Here is an 11698-nt window from a genome sequence, read left to right as displayed (position 1 = left end):
CAATGGATTGAATCATGCCAGATCTGAATCTGAATCCAAATTCAAACAGTATAAGACTGGATCCCAATCATCTTCAATGAGGTAGTGTTGAACCCGGTTCTGAAATAAATGTGGAAATACCTGATCGGCAAAAGCAAATGAAAAGGAAATCTATTAAGCAAAACAATGCAACTAAGCAAATTCAAATAAGGTTCAAATGTATTTCGAATCTTACTTTGAGAATTCAAATCCGAAGATAACATATTGGATCCAAATCAAGAAATCAGCCTTCAACATTGTCATTTCTTTTTTTTGAAAAAAAATAACATTGTCATTGTCACATATCGTGTATAAAAAATAAGTGGGTCCCTCCGTGAACTTGCATTTTTCAAGTTACGGGGTCCCACCAACGGATGCCTCATCGAGGGTGTGCTGCTGCACGTGGTCGCCCATTATCAGGGATGGCAGTGGGGCGGGCGGGGCGGGGGACAAGGTCTCCACCCCCGCCCTGCCTCAAGATTAGAACCATCACCCCCGGCCGGGATGGATTTTAACCTCCACCCCCGCCTTCATCCCCGTTTCATGTCCTCCATCCCCGGTTCAAACGGGGATGAGGCGGGCCGGGGCAGGGATGAGGCGGGGAAAAGTGGCAGGGACGGGGCGGGACGGGGCAGGGTGGGGAAAACGGTACGTCCATCCCCGAACGGGGATGGATTTTAACCTTTGTCCCCGCCTCCATCCCTGTTTCATACCCTTCATCCCCAGTCGAAACATTATCGGTTATTGGGTCCCACAACTGACAGACCCCTATCCAAATAGGGGTGCCAACGGATCGGGTATGACCCAATCTTGACCTGTACCAGATTCTATAGGGTCAGGGTTTGGTTATAAAGAAGGAGATCCGATTAACTATTCGGGTCGAGTTCAATTATTATATGGGTCGGGTATGGTTTATGAAATTCTATACAAACCCATGTCCGACTCGAGTTTTGATTAAGATCCACAATTTTCAATGTTAAAAAATTAAAAGTATATATTTTTACGTGGTATAGACGAGGTCTGATTTTATGTAATTCTTATCGGATCCAGGTATGATTTTTTTCATGAAAAATCTGATCCAACCTGATTTTGGATTCAATGCCTGCATCACTTTATCAGATTCGGGTTTTGAACCCACCCATTTTAGTGGGCTCTCACCCGTTGATACCCCTAATCCCAAAATTAGTGAGCAATCAGGTGGAGCAGCACGCTAAAAGTGTGCAACCACATTTCACGTGATCTACCCTATGCTTCATCTGATCCTGTGGGTACACAAGTGGCCAACAGGAGCATCAATGCTAGTGTAGTTGACCATTGAAAAGCTTCAGCTTGTCATAATTTTTTTGGAAAATTTCAAAAAGTTTTATTTTCTTCATGTTTTTCAAGAAAATCTCGGAAAATATTCATAAATTTAAATTTTAAAATATAAAAATGCATGAAAAACAAAACGAACGCTTTCAGGAGATTGTTGCTAAAAAAAATGCATTTATCATGATAAACAATGTAAAATTTCCATTCAAATTATATGATAAAGTCATTAATATTTTCAAAATATATTTTATGGATGTTTCAACCTTTTTCCAAAATGTAATTTTTTGTAAGATATAAATAAATTAATCTCACCATATTTGTCAATATATTTTATGGACATTTGTAGGTTGTGCTTGCTTGAGAGCATGATGCATCCACTTGCGTAAGTGCATGGTGATTATATATATATATATATATATATATATATATATATATATATATATATATATATATATATATATATATATAGAGAGAGAGAGAGAGAGAGAGAGAGAGAGAGAGAGAGAGAGAAAGATATATATATATATATATATATATATATATATATATATATATAGAGAGAGAGAGAGAGAGAGAGAGAGAGAGCAGTATTTTTTTGAAGGAGAATATATCCTATTCGAATCTTACACATTATATTTGATATGGATCTTTAAACCAATATCTGAATCTATATTTGGATTGGGTTTGCATCTGCTTATTCAATTTAATTTCAGTTTCGAATTGGAGTCGGATAAATGTTCTCTGTTGGATGTACATTTGGATTTGGATCAGACCCTTTTTTCCAATATTGCTGCATATATCTCAAATTCTTCATTATATCCAATTGTACAATATGAACTGCTTAAATTCAGATTCAACTTGGGACCATCTATGATCCAGCCTGTATCCAACCAGTTGCACCAGCAATAGTGACATGACATCCCGGATCCAGGCCGTGCAGGCATCGATCCAAAATCCAATTCAGATGCGTGTTTGTGGAAGATTCAAATAAATATATAGGAACACGTATTTCAGTTCAAACACGGATCCATACCATGATAAAGAGTGTTTTGATCTATTATATTCATTCTTTTTTCCATCTAAGCATAGCGGTCTTATGAGATGAAGGACCTGATCCGATAAGATTCAAATTCAGATCCATATCAAACTCATTCACGGTTTTACGAACAAATGATAAGGATTTTATGGCATGGGAACCTTTGTTGAGTCTTCCAGAAATGCCGCAGCTGGAGAAATTTGTTAAATAAATAATGAAATCGTGATATTCCAGAAACATTGTTGGAGAAAATGGTCCGGATATAGGGTATCCATTGTGGGGATCCAGATGGCAATGATCTTATTATGGATCTATTAATGTCCATGCCACCACTTAACTTTCTGAAGCAAACCTTAAATAAATTCAGTAAACCATCAAGAAACTTTTAAGTAAGTTTTAATATAATTTCAGTAAAAATATGTAAATGTTAGGAAATATATTTTATTAATAAAAAATTTAAAAAATCCTTTTCTTCATGTCCTATTTTTCAAAAAAAAATTGGTTGTGCACGTATCTTTGTGACATGGTCGGGTCACTCTTATTTTTTATTTAGGGATGGCAGTCGACTTGGGGGAATGGGGGCCTGCCCTGCTTCACCCTGTTTGGACCAGGGATGGAGGACATGAAATAGAGATGGAGGCCGGGATGAAGGTTAAAATCAAAACCCATGCAGGGATGGATTCCCACCCCGCCCCGTCCTGTCCCCGTTCCCATCCCCTCTTTGTCGAGCCCTGACCTGTCCCCAATCCTTCTAAGGGATGGCAATGGACTGAGGGGAAACAGGCCCCGCCCCGTTTGGACCGGGGATGGAGGACATGAAACAGGGATGAAGGTTAAAATCCAAACCTGTGCGAGGATGGAGGTCTGGATTTTTAGACAGGGCGGGGGCTTGTTCCCCTTCCCCATCCACTACCATCCCTAATTCTATTTTGTCAAGTATCTTTATATTTTAAAAAATGGTGTGGGTGCCTTTAAGTTGTGGACTCAGAAAAGACTTGTGTGTCGGTAATGAGAGCAAATCAATTGATCTGTCAAAGAAAAGTGATTTGACATCTTCACCATCCACAATATACACAAGGACCAAAAGGTCTTTGTGGGATGAAGCAATTGACGGTGAAGATGTCAATTAACTTTCTTTAACTGATTTGACTGATCACCCGATCTGCACTTGTGGGTGAGCCCACTATTCGAGAAGTTTTCCAAAAGAAAGCTTTTCACTCGTTTGTGTAGCATGAGAAAAACAGAGTGAAAAAAATGAGAGAGAGGAGTAGGGTGGTGGTGGTGGTGACAGTGAGATGGTGGGCGGTGAGATGGGTGGTGGTGAGTGTAAAAATAAATTTTCTCTTGGTAGGAAATATTCTTTGACCTCTCTCATAAAAGAATGTTTACTATAAAAAAATGTACTTTTTAGAAAAACTCTCCCTCTCGTTTGGAAGGGTCGGAAAATCCGTACAGATTTTTCATTTTGCATCACTTTTCTCCCAAACTTGCTCGGTTCTTGGCAATGTTTCTCATCGTAAGATTTGCACATGTTTAGGACAACTTGAAAATGTTTTAAAGTTTAATTTATATATGATGACCACATGAAGTGGCCAAAGATAATTCTAGCCCATTTGCACTGTCATTACATTACAGACACAATTGTTAATACCGGACATGTTTACTTATAAACTGGCTCTTTGTCATTTTTTTATGCTAGGTCCCTACGTGTTCAACAATGTGGATTTTCTCGGTGAATGAAACTTACAGGATAAAAATATTTTCTAGAAATATCCTGAAAAATATCTATGGTCACTTTGAAGATGAACCATGATCGAATATCACACAAATCCGATGAACTCTATAGGCAAACTTTGATAATCACACCACAGAGGTGCTATCCCATGTGGTAAGCGGGGTCTTGTGCCAAGCTAAAGCCCCCCAGCTTGCCTTTCAAAAAAAAAAAAACTTTGTTAATCACATCTCAACTAGTTTTTTTTTTTTCCGGATAACCGGGGAAGAACTGAAGAGACTTCCCATCCTTTGCCCATTGGGAAGCATGCCCATCTTCACCAACAGGGGCTCCGCTTGTCTTGCAGGAGTTGTTAGTGCATGCCACCTTGTGTTGGGATGTTGCAAGTTTGAATCCCAATGGTATAGTTGTATAACTCGTAGGGGTCTGCCTAACCCCTGCTTTCCCTGTCGAGAAAAAAAGTATGCCCAGCTTCTCCATTGGGAGGCTCCGCTTATTTGGCAAGAGCACGTCACCTTGTCTTGGAACATTACAAGTTCAAATCCCAATGGTATAGTTGTATAACTGGTATGGGTCTGTCTAACCCCAGCTTTTTGTCCAAAAAAAAAAGTATGCCCAGCTTCGATTTGAAGGTAAGAGACGAGCACATTTGGATTTCGAACTCATGACATCTGTGAGTCGCCTCTACCATATAAGCTGAGCCATAATGAGTGTTTTTGTCTTATTTTTCTCACTGATGTGCATAGTGAATGTCCAAGACACCACTTAGATGACTCCCCCCTTGGAGCAAGGAGTAAGCCCACAGAGTTTTACGCTTTCAAAATGGTGATCGTAATTACATCAAGCAGAGCCAGCATGGCTAAGTATCTGATCCTGGGGACGGTTTCTCCATGTAAATTTTTTTAAAAAAGGCACCATTTAGATTACGGCCAAAAGTGAGTTTTGGGTGAAAACTAGGTTTTGGAACTGTTTGGCTCTCAATAACCAGGTTTTGCCCCCTATCATCCAAAAAAGGGGGCTTAAATGTGCAGAAATTCAAAAGTACCAAATATCTCAACATTTTTTCTAGTAGCAAAAATTTCAAAAGTCAGGATTGGGATTCAGATTGGAACTAAGAGATACAAAATAGGGCATTATAAATTAAAGGATGTATCTGTGGTAGTTGTTGCACCAGTTGGCAAAGTTTGGGCAAGATTCCAACACTAATTCCACATGGATCTAGTAGGGTTGTTTCCACCAGGGAACAATATCCAAACCAAACAACACCTTCATATTTGAAAAATGTTTAAGAAAAGGAAACATTGCTGAAATTAATTCAGTTTGACTAGGACATGGAAGATCAGGTCCACATGGGTTTACTGAATCCGGCATGATCAGATCTGTCCTATTTGGTTTTTGGAGTGGGATTCAGATATGGATGGGAAAAAGATTCTTTTTACATGTACCCATATACAGATGCTAGTTGGATCTGGATTCGGGATGTGAACCCCAAAAACTGATCTGACATGGCGTAATCAATCGGTCCAATATCTGAACCAAACACGGTCTATTAACATCTCTAAATTACAGCCCTAAGATGCGAAATTTGGGCTTTGACGTGAGTCTTGACGAGTGTATCCCTAAAAGACAGCTACAACTTGGACCCGCATCCAATCAACTCGTTGGATCAAGTTGCACTGGTTGAATTACCCGTATCTGATGCCTAAAACCAGATCCCTGGAAAGTAGGGCTGCAAATGGATCATATATGGTCGGATACCCAATTCGAGTTCGACATGCTATTTTCGGATTTGGACTCTCTGAGTAAAATCCAAATATGCATTTGGGTCAGATTTGGACCTATTCAATCGAATTACTTTGGATACTTGTTGGATTCAGATCAGAATTTTAAGTCTGGTCTAGAATTGATCTGAGTCAACATCCGAACCAATTGCATTTTTTACATGTAAATAACTTATTTTTGCTTTACTATTAAAATCCAGTATTACCACATGTATTTCGGATTCAGAATCAACTTTACATTATCACATCTAATTCAGATCTGGATTCAGATCTACTATTTATATTTTGGGTTTGAATTCGGATTTAGTGAGATCCAAACCAAAACCTGTTAAGATATGTTTATGTATATACATATATGAATATTTATGTCTAATGTGTTGTAAACCGAAATACCCATCAACGGTATTTCGGTACTTTCACTGCAATAGGCGTTAGCCCAATAGGGGCTGACAATCCTTTTTTATTTCTTTTTACTTTTTCTATTTTTCTGGTTTTATTCTTCTTTTTCAGTTTCTAGGTTGTTGTAACATTGGGAGCAGCTCCAATGTGTCACCTTGGGCTGCCCACAATAGCCCTCTTGTTCTATAATTTGGCCTTGAAGGCCTTGTATTCTTTTAACACACTTATGAGTGATTATATGCAACATTAACATTTGTTAGACCCTTGTGTGGGTGGTTCAGTGATTCAATCAAGCATTCCACTTAATTGAAAGTGTGCTCTTGCATGTTCTTGTGTGTATCAGATTCAATTAACTTTATTATATGGTATCAGAGCTTTGGTGATTTAAAGGCAATTTTTGAGAAGAAAAATCATGATAATATCAAGAAAAGGATCGTGAGCTTAACAGATACAACAAAGCAAGGATTGTTGCATCGGAAAGTGTGTATTTTCTCAAACAAGTCTTGTATTTCTACCTTTCTCTCTTCTTCCCACTCTCTTTTTCTCTACCCGTTCTCTTCACATTGTAAAAAAATAGAGAATGAGAAAGAAATTATAATCTCTATTCCCATACACTTAAATGATATAAACTATGTGATGTGGGCATTCATAGTAAAACACAAGATATGAGAAAAGGTATTATAGGGTTTGGTGGATGGTACCGAAAATAAATCCAAGCTCATTCTAACGAAAACTGAGAATGGGAAAGATGTAGCTCTTCAAGGAGAGGAAATGGCTAAAGCCGTTTCCGAATATGAGAAAAGATTAAAGGAATGAAGGATGGGTCATTCCAAAATTATTGGATGACTCATCAATAGTGCGAACATTCACAAATGTTCTAGTTTGACAAAGTTTGACTTCGCTAGTGATGCTTGAAAATACCTTAAAGACATGTATAGTCTTAAGGATATTGCGCATATATGTAATGTCCAAAATAAAGTGAGGACAATGACTCAAGGCGAGATGAGCATAAGAGAGTACAACAATGCACTCTCTCTCCTTTAGGATGAATTGACTCTTCTTGAGCCAAAGTAGCATTGCCCACAAGATGTTGAGCTTCGAGAAAATTAAATCAAAGCAGAGCATTTTTATCAATTCATAAATGAGTTTAGGGCCACATTTGAAGGAACTAAGTCCACGCTTCTTAGTAGATGAGAGGTTCCTTCTATAGTTGAGACACTTGAAGAATTAACTATGGAAGAGAATAGGTTGAAAAAGTCATCCACTTTTAAGGATGAAGAATCCATATTTGCTATGTCAAAGCCCGGAAATCATACAAAGAGTTATAAATCACCCCATTTTTGTAAGAAATAAAAATGGTAGAAACTCCAACAATTATGAAAAGAGGGGTGATCATGAGTCAAAGAAAGGTGAAAAAATTATTTGTTACCATTGCTATGAATCAATACACATCAAACCTTTTTGTCCCAAAAGAAAGAAGGATTATAAAGAAGATAAAAGAGTTGTTTCAGTTGAAAGAAGTGAAGTGGACGACTTCAAATGCATCAATTTGTTGTCCTTAGCTCAATTGATGGAGATATTGCAACTTATGTTTAAAGCTCAATCTTCTTTTTATTTGAGAGCGGTAGTATCGACAAGTGACAACCATGGTAAGACTTCTTGGATCTTAGATTCCGGTGCTTCATTTCATATGACCCCCAATGAGTCCATATTATCCAAATGCAAGTTTAACTCAAATGATTCTTGTGTTTCTACTTTCGATGGCACCTCTTTAAAAATCAAAAGTTTTGGTATTTATCGAAAAATACCTATATTTCACATACTAAATATTAGAGTAGTACCAAAATTAAATTTAAACCTCCTATCGGTTTCTCAAATTGCAGACTATGGTTGTAAAATATTTTTCTTATCTAATGACTGTCTAATACAAAATCTTCAGTCCAGAAAGTCGATTGAGCAATGCCATAGAAGAGGAGACCTCTATGTTATGGACAATCTTGAATTGCCAAAACAATTTTTTTGTAATTTTGTGAAAAAGAAAGATGTAGAAATTTGACACAAAAGACTAAAACATTCTAGCATGACCAAATTATAATTATTTTCATTTCTTTTAAATTGTAAAAGAGAAAATTTTGTATGTGAAGATTGTATTCTTGGCAAAATGAAATCTTTACCTTTTGGAACAAGACATCTTATAACTAAGAATCCATTTGAGCTAGTGCATTCAGATGTGTGGGGACCCAGACCAATCATATTCAAAGGAGGTGTTTCTTATTATGTTGTGTTTGTAGATGATTATAGCATACACTCTTGGATATTCTTTTTAAAACACAAATCGAAAGTATTTGATTGTTTTAAGAAATTTCATAGTTATATACAAAATCAATTTAACACCAATATTCAAATGTTTAGAACTGATTCTGGGAGAGAATTTGTGTCAAACGATTTTAAAAATTATCTTGACTCAAATTAAATTGTACATAAAAAATCGTGTTCATACACCCCTCAACAAAATGGTCTTGCCGAAACAAAGCATAGACACATTATTGAAACTAGAAGAACACTTCTAGTATCTAAAAATGTTCTAATTTTTTTTGGGCTGAAGCTGCCCTTACGACGGTCTACTTAATAAATATAATGCTTTCAAAAAATATTGAGAACATTTCTTCTATTGAAAAAAATTGGAAAATGTTTCTAGATTATAAAAGGTTGAAGGTTTTCAGGAGTAAATGTTTTGTTCTTACCAACAAAAATGATAAACTTTCCCATAAAGCCATTCATTGTGTGTTCTTGGGCTATGCCGAAAACCAAAAAAGATATAGGTATTTTGACATTGAAAGTTATAAATTATATGTTTTTAGAAATGTTACGTTCATTGAAAATGAAAGCGGGTTTACCAAAGATAATATCCAAGAGAGTTGTGATTATTCGTTCCTCTTTGACCTAGTCAATGACAAGAGTGAAAATATTCATGAGAGTCAAAACACTCACTAGGAAAATGAGAATGTGAATAGGGGTCTTGACAATATGGACCTATCTCACAATAAAGATCACCCACAAAGTGCTTTAGAAAGATACTCCCAATGCCAAGAAGAAAATCCTTCTAACCTTAGAAAATCTATAAGAATTTTGAAAGCTTTTAGTAGATTTGTATCGTATGATTCTTTTGAACCTAGGTTTAGATCTTGCCTAATGGCCATTCACTCATATTTTGAACCTCAATCATATCATAAGACCAAACACCGGCATGAATGAATTAAGGCCATAAATGACGAGTTGGAAGCATTAGAAAAGGCAAAAACCTGAAAGATCCAAGCATTACCTAAAGTAAGAAAAACTATAGGATGCAGATAGATTTACAAGGTAAAAACCAAATATGATGGAACATTAGAAAGATATAAGGCTAGGTTAGTAGCCAAGGGATATAGTAAAGAATATGTGATTGACTATGATGATACATTTGCCCTAGTTGCTCGCATGATTACTGTTAGAACTCTCATTGCTATAGCATCGATTAGGAAATGACCCATATTTCAAATGGACGTTAAAAATGACTTTCTAAATGGTAACCTAGATGAAGAAGTATACATGAATCCTCCTTCTAGTTTGTCTTTAGCACATAAAAAAACTCTTCAATTACGTAAAGCCTTGTATGGCTTAAAGCAAGCTCCAAAAGCTTGGTATGATAGGTTCAGTGGTGTGATGATGCAACTTCATTTCAAATCTTGTTTTACTGATACTACATTGTTTGTTAAGTCTTCTAATGCAAGAATGATGATTCTACTATTGTACGTAGATGATATGATAATCACATAAGATGATAAGCAGGGAGTTAGCCATATCAAAGATGTGCTTAAAGCCAACTTTGATTTGACAGGTCTTGGTTTTCTATGATATTTTTTTTATAATAGAAATTGCTTACTCAAATCGTAGTTATTTTTTGTCACAAACTAAATATGCAGCAGAGATCATTGAAAGATTAGGACTCTCGGATGAAAAATTGGTCGATACTCTAAAAGTCATAAATGCCAAAATGAAGATAGATGATGGAGAGCCCTTGCAAGATCTAATGCCCCACAGACAGATGATTGAAGCTTTGTCTTACATCTCTATTACCCACCCTGATATATCGCATGTTATTTATTCTGCTAGTCAATTTCAGCATGCTCTCACTACAGTGCATATGAGTGTTGTAATGAGAATTGTTAAATATATTAAAAAATCTATTAACCTTGGCTTGTTTTTATCATCTGCTTTCTCACTAGAAGTCATTGCATTTTCTGACTCTGATTTTGGAGGGGATGTCAATGATAGATGCTCAACGACTGGTTTATGAGTTTTTGTAGGTGATTCTTTAATCTCATGGCGATGCAAAAAGCAGCAAAAGGTGTCACTCTCCTCGACTGAAGCTGAGTATCAGACCATGACAACCACTACGTCTGAGTTAGTTTGGTTGAGACAACTTCTCAAAGACTTGGGGGTTCATACTGTAGGACCTCCAAAATTATGCTATGACAACAAGAGCGTTGTTTACATTGCCAACAATCATATATTTCATGAGAGAACTAAACACATTGAGATGGATTGCCACTACATTTGTGAAGAGTTGCTGTGAAAGACTATCACACTGCCGTATGTTCCATCAGAATACCAACTCGCAGACTTCTTCACTAAAATGCTACCATCACCCAGATTCCACTTCCTACTTGGCAAACTCTCGGTAGTTGTACCATGAGTTTGAGGGGGGGGGGTTAAGATATGTTTACATATACATATATGTATATGTATGTCTAATGTGTTGTAAAGGGTATTTTAGTACTTTCACTACAATAGGCGTCAGCCCAATAGAGACCGACAATACTTTTTTATTTCTTTTTACTTTTTCTATTTTTTTGGTTTTATTCTTCTTTTTCAGTTTCTAGGTTGTTGTACCATTGGGAGCAGCTCCAATGTGACTGTTGGAGCTGCTCCCAACGGTCATACCCAACAGTCACCTTGGGCTGCCCCCAATAGCTCTCTTGTTTTATAAATTGGCCTTGAAGGCCTTGTATTCTTTTAACACTCTTATGAGTGATTATATGCAATATTAACTAGGGGTGGCAATCAGGTCGGGTTGGCGGGTCGTGTCGACAGGTTGGCGGGTCAACATACCTCAACACGAACCCGACCCGTTTATTAAATGGGCCAGCTGTGGCAAACACGAACCCATCCCATTTATTAAACGGGTAACCCGACACAACACGGTTAACCCGTTTAATAAACGGGTCTGGTCGGGTAAACGGGTTGGCGGGTCGAGTTCGTGTTAGCGGGCGGGTCGGGGTCGGGTAAACGGGTTGGCGGGTCGGGTAAACGGGCTTACCTGCCCGCCTAACCCGTTTATTAAACAGGTTAGCCGGGTTGGCATACCCCTAACACGAACCT

Source organism: Nuphar pumila, chromosome 6, assembly GCF_984573655.1.
Source record: "Nuphar pumila chromosome 6, dmNupPumi1.hap1.1, whole genome shotgun sequence".
Lineage (NCBI taxonomy): Eukaryota > Viridiplantae > Streptophyta > Magnoliopsida > Nymphaeales > Nymphaeaceae > Nuphar > Nuphar pumila.
The sequence above is the reverse complement of the archived record's forward strand: the minus strand, read 5'-3'. Positions refer to the sequence as shown.